The 12,125-nt window shown below is 43.5% G+C and overlaps 1 protein-coding gene across 3 annotated transcripts in view; it reads right to left on the bottom strand.

Annotated features, from left to right (window-relative positions):
- The window catches only part of TMEM150C (transmembrane protein 150C), a 91,717-nt gene that overhangs the window by 22,861 nt on the left and 56,731 nt on the right, over positions 1-12,125 (bottom strand). The gene's annotated exons all lie outside the window — the stretch shown is intronic.

Genomic DNA, 12,125 nt, shown 5'->3' with positions numbered 1-12,125 from the left:
ATTGCAGACAGATCTAAGGCATTTCATTTTATAATTTATATAGATATCCAATTTTTTTATTTTTAGCACTACAAATTATTACTGATGTTTCTCAGAAGTTGGGTATTATTGCAATCTGGCTATCAGAAATGGACTCAAGAACCTTCCACAACAAATGCCATTCTTTTTCCATTTTATGATCTACCACTACTTACTTGTCTACTATCTATACATGATGTTTCAATTCCTTTAAGAGACTTAAAATTTTGGTAGTTACTTTAAATAAATCGCTCACATTTTCAGACCATAAATATTTTAAACTATTTAACATTGTATCATAGTAGATGACGGCAGACCTGGACAGTCAATCTAATATGCCCAATAAGATAAATTCATAGCATAAGTGATACTATATATGCATACTTGACCTTGATTTGTCCTTGCCTTTTTCAGAGCACAGACTGTATAAGTCTGCCTGCCTTGTTCAACTACTAAAGCTGTCATCGAATCCCTACTCTAGTTCATCCAAATCTGTTCAGCCATTATCAGGGCACATACCATAGAAGTCTGCCTGGAACTGGCTTTGCTTCCCAATCACTGGAGTTGCCATCTAAGCAATGCTAAGTTTGTTTTGATTTTATTCTTTCCATTACCGTTATTCTTCACCACCTCCCGCAGGAAGGCATTCCAGGGAAGGCATCCCAAGGCTCTGCCTGGACCTTCTCCTCTTTTCCATAAATACCCACTCTCTTGGTACACTGATCTTCTCTCATGGTTTTCAATATCACCTCTATGCTGATGACTCCCAGATCTACCTCTCCACACCAGATATCTACAGGATTTCAGGCCCAAATTTCAACCTGCCTGTCCAACATTGCAGTTTGGATATCTCACCGCCATCTCAAACTGAATATGGCTAAAACTGAACTCCTTTTCTTTCTGCTTAAACTCAACTCCCCCATCTCACCGTTCTCTATTTCTGTGGATAACACTATCCAAACTACAGACCAGTGAGTCTCACGTCTATAGTGTGCAAGCTCATGGAAACACTGATCAAATGACATCTTGACACAATCCTAGACGAGGAAAACCTACGTGATCCCCACCAGCACGGATTCACCCAGGGCAGATCCTGCAAATCTAACCTGATTAGTTTTTTTGACTGGGTTACTAGGCAGCTAGATGCCGGAGAGTCACTGGATGTGGTGTATTTGGACTTCAGTAAAGCTTTTGATAGCGTCCCACACCAAAGGTTATTGAACAAACTGAAATCAATAGGATTAGGGAAAACTCTAACTACATGGGTTGAGGATTGGCTGAGTGGTAGACTTCAGAGGGTGGTGGTAAACGGTACCCATCCAAAACGTCAGGCGTGATCAGTGGAGTGCCGCAGGGCTCGGTCTTGGGCCCGATTCTATTCAACTTATTCATAAGAGATATGACCCAAGGACTTAAAGGAAAGGTATCAATGTTCGCCGACGATGCTAAACTTTGCAACATAGTAGGTAAAAGCATTTTGCCTGATAATATGACGCAGGATCTACTGCTGCTTGAACGGTGGTCAGCAACATGGCAACTAGGCTTCAATGCTAAAAAGTGTAAGGTTATGCACCTGGGTAAGAGAAACCCGCACAGAACTTACATACTAAATGGTGAGACCTTGGCCAGGACCACGACGGAACGTGATCTAGGGGTGATCATTAGTGATGACATGAAGGTTGCAAATCAAGTGGAGAAAGCTTCCTCCAGGGCAAGGCAAATGATGGATTGTATCCGTAGAGGTTTTGTCAGCAGGAGACCTGAAGTTATGATGCCGCTGTACAGGCCCATGGTGAGGCCTCACTTGGAGTATTGCGTTCAATTCTGGAGACCACACTACCGGAAGGATGTGCTGAGAATCGAGTCGGTTCAACGAATGGCCACTAAGATGGTCTTGGGGCTCAAGGATCTCACATATGAAGAAAGACTGAATAAACTGAGGCTGTACTCACTTGAGGAACGAAGAGAGAGGGGTGATATGATTGAAACGTTTAAGTACATCACAGGCCATATCGAGTCGGAAGAAGATATCTTCTACCTCATGGGACCCTCGACCACCAGGGGGCATCCGCTGAAAATCAGGGGAGGGAAGTTTCATAGCGACTCCAGAAAATACTTCTTCATTGAAAGAGTAGTGGATCATTGGAACAAACTCCCACTGCAGGTGATTAAGGCCAACAGCGTGTCGGATTTTAAGAGAAAATGGGATATTCACATGGGATCCCTAAGGGAGTGAAACCAGGGGGCGGGTATTTGGAATGGGCAGACTTGGTGGGCTATAGCCCTTTTCTGCTGTCTTTTTCTATGTTTCTATGTTTCTATCCTCCTTCCTGTCTCATCAGCTCGCAACCTTTGACTCAGATCCAAAAAAACCGCCAAATCTTGTCGCTTCCTCCTCTATAATATTACTAAAATCCGTCTTCTTCTCTCTCAACACACTACCAAAACTCTTGTCCACGCTCTCATCACCTCATGCTTAAACTACTGCAACATACTTCTCTCAGGCCTCCCGTGCATCCGTCTCTCACTTCTTCAATTCGTTCAGAATTCTATTGCACAACTCATATTCCGTGAGAGCCACTATTCTCACATTAACCTTCTCCTCAAGTCACTTCATTGGCTCCCCGCCATTTCCGAATACAGTTTAAACTCCTCTTGCTGACTTACAAGTGCATTCACTCTGAAGCCCCCCCAATATCTCTCTTCACTTATCTCCTCCTATGCTCCTCCCCGTGATCTCTGTTTTCCGGGCAAGCTGCTCTTATCTGTACCCTTCTCTTGCACTATCAACTCCAGATTCCATCCCTTCTTTCTTGCGGCACCGTATGCCTGGAACAGGCTGCCTGAATCAATACGTCATGCTCCATTCCTAGCAGTATTCAAGTCCAAGCTAAAAGCCCACTTTTTTGAATCTGTTTTCAACTCCCACTCACTGCTGTCAGATACCTAGACCCACTATATCATTTCCTCTACCATAATCTCCCCAACCCTGAAATGTCCTGTCTAAATTAGATTGTAAGCTCTTCAGAGCAGGGACTGTCTATTTTATGTTAAAATGTACAGTGCTGCGTATGCCTTTCAGCGCTATAGAAATAATAAATAGTAGTAGTAGTAGTAGTGGTAGTAGTAGGTATCTAACATCCTCTCCACGAAAAAGCTATTCCTGACATTTATTCCTAAATCGGCCCCCCTGCAACCTAAATTCAAGTCCTCTAGTTCAACTACCTTCCCATCTCAGGAAAAAAGGTTTGCATATTAATACCTTTCAAATATTTGAATGCCTATCACAGCAACCATCTCTCCCTTTCGTCTTGGGTTACATATTCAGATCATCAAGTCCAACGCTCCACATGATGCTATTCCATCAATAATCCTTAAATGACATTTTACTATATTTGGTCCAGTTATCCAGAATATTATTTCCAATAGTCTATCTACACGAATAATGCCCCAGAACTGGAAACTTGCCTCTATTCATCCTAAACTGAAACACCCAAGCTCTCCTTCCCTTGAATGTTCAAGTTATAGGCCAACAGCTAATCTCCCATTTTTAGCAAAACTTACTGAAAAAGTTGTATTTAATCAACCGAGTTACTTAAAAAAACCAAAAAAACTGACATACTTCAACCAAATCAAACAAGTTTTAGACCTAATCATTCTACAGAACTTTCATTAATAGGTTTTACCACCTCAATCCTATACTTTCTGATTCAAAGAAAATCGGTCTTATTAATTTCTCGTGACTTAGCAGCTTTCGACACTATTGATTATTCTCTTTTACTGCATAGACCAGTGTATCTTAAACTGTGTGCCAAGGCACACTAGTGTGCCTCTTGAGATTCCAAGTGTGCCGTGGCACACTGAAGAGGAAGAGAGGCGCCTGCCAGCTGATTTCCCTACGTGGTACAGTGCCAGCACTGCCCAAATCGCCGAAGGCCTGCATGTTTCCCCCTTCTCTCTAGCATCCTACGGCTTTCCTCTAGCCTCCCAGTCTCACCTTTAAAACTAATTACAGCAGCCTGTAGAGGATCACCGGTAGGTAAAATGATTTTATTTTCAATATAGTGATTGAAATGTGTCAGTTTTGAGACTTTATATCTGCTGTGTATATGAAAAGCAAATGGAAAACATTACAATTAGTAAAGGGGATGGGATCTGGGGTAGAGCTTGGGTGGGCCTAGGGAGGTCTGTGATTGGGGTACTCAGTTGATATTTGTTAGACTTAGGGGGTACTTAACTTGAAGTAGTTGAGAAACACTGCTGTAGGCAATCAGCTGGTGCTAGCGCCTTTCCTTCTCTCCGGCTCTCTTCCCTGCTGGCACCCTCTACTGGCATTTCAGGGTGCATCTGGAGGATCTCTGCACATGTGTGGATGGCGGTGAAGTCACGCATATGCGTGATGTCATCATGGTAACATCTGCACACTTCTGGGTGCCTCAAGCCATGGCCACTACCTTTCGTGTGCCCCGGATCGAGAAAGTTTGAGAGACATTGACATAGGCTAAAAACTAGGGATCTCATGAATCGTCTTAGACTGGTTTATCTCTTACTTTTCAGACTGATTCTACCAGGTATTGGTAGGTAAGTCAACCTCAGAAGCCTATACCCAAGATTTTGGAGTACCACAAGGCTCTATTCTATCCAATCTCTTTCTCACCTTAGCACAATCAATAGGTTTTACAGTCTTTGTATATGCAGATGATATACAATTTTTGCATCCTTTAAATTCTCAAAAATCCAGTCAAAATTCAATAAATTAACCAAAAGTTAGAATAAATTAGTCAATGGTTAAATGATAACATGCTCTCCTTAAATATTACCAAACCTAAAGCACTTCAATTCCCTTGTAATGACGAAGAAGCTCTAATAGATCTTATCTGCATACGATCAACGCCAATTCAAATGGATATTGCCATCAAACTACTGGGCGTAATCCTGGACAATAAATTAACTTTTCATCAACCATTCTATAGTTCAAAAAATATTTTTATAAATTATGAATGATACACTGAATTTTAGCTCTTTTAGAACCTGCATCACTTAAATCTTAATTCATTCTCTTGTTATTACATAGCTTGATTATTGTAATTCTTTGTACCCGGGTATTTGTCAAAAAGAGATCAGAAGATTACAAAAACAAAATACTGCTGTGAAACTTCCATCTAAGGCAAAAGAATTTGATCATGTTACTCCATTTCTTATTGATGCTCACTACTTTTAAATCCAGACAAGAACACTCTCCAGCTTTTATAGACAGATTACTTCTGCTGTATAATCTTTCATGAACATTACAGTCAAGAACACCTTCTTACTGTTCCTTCGTTACATCATATTATTTCCAACATTACTCGTAAATCTATTTTCTCTGTAACAGCTCCTACTTTATGGAATGCCATGCCTTCCTATCTCCGTCAAGAATCCTCCATGGATAGGTTCAAAACTTTCCTATTTAAGGATGCATACAACAAAATAACAAAAAGAGGTTTCTTTCACCACTCTAACATTTTTTTTACTAAATAAGAACATGAGTATTTTAACCCAAACTTAGACAAAAACTGGACAATTTTAAATATTTAACCTTTGTATTCTTTTCTTTTAAAACATTGGGGTCCTTTTACTAAGGCAGGGGTGTCCAATGTCGGTCCTCGAGGGCCGCAATCCAGTCGGGTTTTCAGGATTTCCCCAATGAATATGCATGAGATCTATTAGCATACAATGAAAGCAGTGCATGCAAATAAACCTCATGTATATTCATTGGGGAAATCCTGAAAATCCGACTGGACTGCGGCCCTCGAGGACCGACATTGGACACCCCTGTACTAAGGTGTGCTAGCCGTTTTACCACTTGCTAAACACTAACACATCCATTATATGGATGCATTAGTGCTTAGCACGCGCTAAAATGGCTAGTGTGCCTTAGTAAAAGGATCCCATTGTATTCCCCCCCTCTTTCCTTATGTATCTTAGTTGTATGTTTTCTGGTATTCCCTATATTTGTTTTTTAAATTTCTTCCTATTTACTTTTATTGAAGACCGCTCAGATATCTGATGAGCGGTATATCAAGATCTGAATAAACTTGAAGTGTTTCCTGATATGGCATGTGGTGCAAACTCCATATAATTTCCATCACTTTTCTCTGAACTGCTTCAGGTTTGTTTTTTTACATCCTTAGCAAGTTTATGGTTTCCAAAAACTAACACAATATTCCAATGACCTGTACAGAGGCATCAATACCACCTGGTTATACCCCTCTCTATGCAACTTGACATCATTCTGGCTGTGACCACTGCCTTGTCACATTGTTTCATCATTTTGAGATCCTCAGACACCATCGATGTGAGGAACTGGAACATAACATAAGAATTGCTGCTGCTGGGTCAGACCAATGGTTCATCTTGCCCAGCAATCTGTTCACACGGCGGCCCTTAGGTCAAAGTCCAGTGCTCTAAACGAGTCCAGCCTCACCTGCATACATTCCAGTTTAGCAGGAACTTGTCCAGCTTTGTCTTGAATCCCTGGAGGGTGTTTTCCCCTATAACAGACTCCGGAAGAGCGTTCCAGTTGTCTACCATTCTCTGGGTGAAGAAGAACTTCCTTATGTTTGTACAGAATCTATTCCTTTTCAGCTTTAGAGAATGCCCTCTCGTTCTCCCTACCTTGGAGAGGGTGAACAATCTGTCTTTATCTACTAAGTCTATTCCCTTCAGTATTTTGAACGTTTCGATCATGTCCCCTCTCAGTTTCTTCTTTTCAAGGGAGAAGAGGGGGTCTGAACAAGCAAGTCAGACTGCTGGAGGGAAGAGTACTAGAACTAGAAGCACTTCTAGCAGTTGAGGAGGAGACCAGAGAGGCAGAAAACTTCATGACAGAGAGGAACATTGAGGAAGAAATTAGGGAGTTAGAGAAGTTCATCGAGGAGGCATACAGAGAGGCCAAGGAAAATCACCAACAACAGTGGAACTGCCAAGATACACCTACAGTGAGTGAGGACCACCTGGAGGACAACCACAAGGAAGGAATAGATGACACAGCAGTGAGACCTAGAAACAGTGGAGGGAACCCACAGGAAGACGAGTCCAGTGCAAGCCAATGCCGAGATGAGTAAGGATGGAAGCTCACCAAGGACACGGACCTGCGGCTAGAGAGATAAGAAAAGATAGAGAAGACAGCAATCGTCGTGGGGGACTCCATCATCAAACAGCCACATAGCGGGAGGAAGAAAGGATCGGCTGGTGACCTGCCTACCAGGAGCAAAGGTAGAGGATATAGTGAGCCGCATCGACAGGATCATCGACAGTGCGAAAGGAGTAGATAAGGCGATGGTGATCCACTTGGGACAAATGACGTGAGCAGCAACAACTACAGCAGGGAAACACTGAAAGACCAGTTCTGGATGCTAGGAAGGCGGTGACGATCAGAACGCCAAGGGTAGCGTTCTCGGAGATCTTGCCGGAACCCAGGGCAGACAGGAAGAGGCAGATGGAACTGCAAGCAGTCAACGCATGGATGAGTCGCTGGTTTGAGGAAGAAGGATTCTACTTCGTGCGCAACTGGACGACGTTCTGGGGGAAGAGCAAGCTATACAGGAAGGATGGACTCCACCTCAGCGGAGACGGAACAAGGCTACTTGCAAGCAACATGAAATTGAGAAGTTTTTTTTAACTAAGAAGAAGGGGAAAGCTGACAGTCAACCAATAGTCAATGGTTCGGGAAACAGTATCCCCAGAGGATAACATGCAAGAAGATTGCAGGGAAGACTCACCGGATCATAGGCAAGATAGAAATCTCAACAGATCGAAAGGGACAGAAGTGAGGGAGACAGAAGGGGGATAGAAATGCAAAACAGCAACAGGCCGCAAACATAAGTACAGTGGTACCTCGGTTTACGAGTGCACCGGTTTGCGAGTGTTTTGCAAGACGAGCAAAACATTTGCAAAATCGGTGCCTCGGAAACCGAGCATGGCTCGATTTACGAGTGCCCCCCCCCCCCGCAATCCGGCACCTCCCCGCCACGATCCGACCCCCCCAACACGATTGGGCACCCCCCCGCCGCTTCTTACCCTCATCTGGGCACTCTTGAAAATCGGCCTTCTCCTCTGCTGGGCCTTGAGCATCTGAGCATGCTCAAGGCACAGCAGAGGAGGAAGCCGATTTTCAAGAGTGCCCAGATGAGGGTAAGAAGCGGCGGGGGGGGGGGGGTGCCCAATTGTGTTGGGGGGGGATGTTGGATAGTGTCAGGGGGGTGCCAAATCGTGGCGGGGGGGGGGGTCAGATCATGGCGGGGGAGTGCCGGTTCGAGGCAGGGGGGGTGCTGGATCGCAGGGGGGGCCTTCGAGGGGAGCAATGCCGGTTCTTGGGGGGGGGGGGAACGCATCAAAGCGAGTTTCCATTATTTCCTATGGGGAAACTCGCTTTGATAAACGAGCATTTTGGATTACGAGCATGCTCCTGGAACGGATTATGCTCATAATCCAAGGTACCACTGTATATGTATACAAAAGCAAGGAGCCTAAGGAATAAAATTGGGGAACTGGAAGCTATGACACAAAAAGATAACCTAGACATCATTGGCATCACGGAAACATGGTGGAATGAGGACAACATCTGGGACACTGTGCTACCAAGATACAAGTTATACTGCAGGGACAGAGTAGGACAAAAAGGTGGGGGGTATTGCCCTATACATAAGAGGGCATTGAGTCTACCAGAGAGAACACGCCGGAAATGAACAATACGGTAGAGTCTCTATGTAGATAGTTGCGCGGGGACAGAAATCCCACCCGTCCCCGTCAGAATCTACTCCATCCCCGCCCATCCCCATGAGGAATCTCCTCCGTCCCCGCCCCATGAGGAATTCTCCCCATCCCCGCCCGTCCCCATGAGGAATTCCGATTTTCCCCGCCGTCCCCCATAAAAGTTACCTGTCCCCTTAGTACTTATTTGTATTTGGAACAGTGGAGAGTTAAGTGACTTTCCCAGAATCACAAGGAGATGCAGTGGGAATCAAACCTAGTTCCCTTGGATCTCAGGCCTCTGCACTATTAGGCTACTCTTTAACCTGTCTGACACTATTTGGCCATATTGTTTAAGATCTTAAAGAAGTTGACTAAGAAGCCTGAATCTGTCTATCATACCATCACTCCCTCCACTCCATCATTCATTCATCTATCTCTCTCCATAAGTATGCAGTGTGCTGCTAATGTCTTATCAAGGGTTTCTGGCCAGCTTTTCTTCGCTATCGCTCTTTGCTGTCATTAAAAAAAAAAAAAAAAGTTAAACGAGAGATTAACAGGGAATTCCTTTTCTGCAGTCTGTCTCTTTACACCATCACCATGCATGCCATTCTCAGCTGTCCATCGACCCTTGTTCCATCCAGTTCTCCTCTTCCCCCTGCCTTAGCCCTCTGAAATAATTTCTACACTGTGAAGACATAGTTTTGTTTGCACAATGTGCATGTGAGTGCCTCACAACTGCACAAAGAATAACTGAGAAATGCAAGAAGCTCGAAGTGTGTCAGACATAGTATTTGCCCCCTCCCCCACCAATTATACACATAAGGCGAATAAAGATCTCTGCAATCTGACTGCATCAGCCTCACAGGTTAACTCGATACCTTATTGCCCGAAAGGGAAATCTGTAAACGCTGAAAATGAAGGCATTCTAAGAATAACAGAATTTCCTCTCCCGGTCCACCTCACGCACTCTCTGCACACTGGAGAGCCCCGATTCAATTTTCTCAGCCTTCCTCCAAAAGGGGAGGAGGCGGAGGTAGGGGAGGTGGATCCCTGTCGCGTGTCTTTGTTTCCAATTGGCCACAGCTGGGTTGAGGGCGGATGTTATGTAAATGCATGGGTGGGGAGGGTGGACTTCATATATGCTGATTTCCTATTCTAGCCTTGCACATACCACTGCCCGACCAATCAGCAGCAATGCAGTGAGCTCAGCACGTAGGCACACTGAGCGCCTTCGTGCTGAGCTCACTGCTCAGAATCGCTATTCCCGCTGCGGCGCCGGACTGGTATCATCTTGAAAATTAGGTAGACCTCAGAATGGGAAATCCCAGTTCCATCCCCGCGGGAATCCCATGGGCCTGGGAGGGGTCCCCGCGGGAGTCCCGTTGACCTTAAGGGGATCCCCGTTCCCATGCAGACTCTATCTCTATGGCTCAAAATACTGGGAACAAATAGAACTGATACGAAGATTGGCATCTACTACCAACCTCCAGGACAGTCCGAAGAAACTGATTGAGAAATGACGGATGAGATTAAACACGAATGCAAGGAGGCAACGCAGTTATCATGGGTGACTTCAATTATTTGGGGATAGATTGGAACCTAGGCAACTCCAGCTGCAGTCGGGAGACCAAGTTCCTGGATGCTGTAGGCCAGGGGTAGGCAATTCCGGTCCTTGAGAGCCGGAGCCAGGTCAGGATTTCAGGATATCCACAATGAATATGTATGAGATGGATTTGCATGCACTGCCTCCTTGAGATGCAAATCTATCTCATGCATATTTATTGTGGATATCCTGAAAACCTGACCTGGCTCCAGCTCTTGAGGACCAGACTTGCCTACCCCTGCTGTAGGCGATTGCTTCCTGGAACAACTTGTCATGGAAAATACAAGAGGAAATGCAATTCTGGACTTAATTCTAAATGGACTACAACAGGGATCTCAAAGTCCCTCCTTGAGGGCCGCAATCCAGTCGGGTTTTCAGTATTTCCCCAATGAATATGCATTGAAAGCAGTGCATGCACATAGATCTCATGCATATTCATTGGGGAAATCCTGAAAACCTGACTGGATTGCGAGGGACTTTGAGATCCCTGGACTACGAGGACCAGCGCAAGATATAGAAGTAGAAGGGACATTGGGAAACAGTTATCACAATATGATCCACTTCAACCTAGATACAGGAAAATTTGATCCAGAACGACGGCCACGGCACTGAACTTCCGAAAAGGGAACTACAAAGGGATGAGAGTCATGGTGAAGAAGAAGATTAGGAAGAGGATAAGCACTGTAAATACACTAGAGCAGGGGTGCCCACACTTTTTGGGCTTGCAAGCTACTTTTAAAATGACCAAGTCAAAATGATCTACCAATAATAAATTTAAAAAAACAAAAAACAAAACGCAGAGAAATATGTTATCATTTATATTCTGGGGTTTTTTCAAAGAGGTCAAGGCAGATGACTCTATGCAATGTCACCTCAATAACAACTATACAAAAATAGACAAATGTATCCCCTTCCCTTTTTACTAAACTGCGATAGCTTTTTTTAGTGCAGGGACATGCACTGAATGCCCCGCAGTGCTCTCGACGCTCATAGGCTTCCTGTGCTAAAATCTGCTTTTGCGGTTTAGTAAAAGGGGACCATAGTGCAAAATATAGACAGCAGATATAAATTCTCAAAACGGACACATTTTGATCACTAAATTGAAAATAAAATCATTTTTCCTACCTTTGCTGTCTGGTGATTTCATGAGTCTCTGGTTGCACTTTCTTCTACAGTTTTGTAATTTAGTTTACAGTCAGTTGACGACTATTTGTTCCTCACCGGCTCTCTTCCTCCAATTAGGCCTGTACAATTTTACTCTTACCATTGCAACAAGGCTCTTCCTTTTGTTGCTTTGGTTTATTTGGTTATTCATTAGTTAAGTCTTTTGTCCTTAATTTTTAGCTTACATGTATTAAGTGTAGTTTATAACTGATTAAAATTTGTCCATTATGTATTACTTCTTAATTGGTTTATTACTCTTATTTCTTAGCTTTTATGCAATGGAGGTTTATTTTTATTCCCAATTATTTTTTACTCCTTAGGTTCATCTCTCATTTTGTCACAATCTACATTATGTCTTAGCTTAACATCACTCGTTAGGTATGTTCTTTTAGTTAAACCAAAAGATCCGATCATCTTTATGTGTCCACTTTATCAGTCGTTTTATCCCCACCAGTTTCTATTACTAGTAACCATTCCACCTTGATGAGCATCAATACGTACTTGTGCACTTTTATCATAATCGAAATACATCTTATCACTTTAATTGCATTCTATATATGTCCTTTTATCATTTCACATTCACAGTTCTGTATTATTTCACATT

The sequence above is a fragment of the Geotrypetes seraphini genome, chromosome 1, assembly GCF_902459505.1.
Source record: "Geotrypetes seraphini chromosome 1, aGeoSer1.1, whole genome shotgun sequence".
NCBI lineage: Eukaryota > Metazoa > Chordata > Amphibia > Gymnophiona > Dermophiidae > Geotrypetes > Geotrypetes seraphini.
This window is presented reverse-complemented; position numbering and strand designations above follow the sequence as displayed.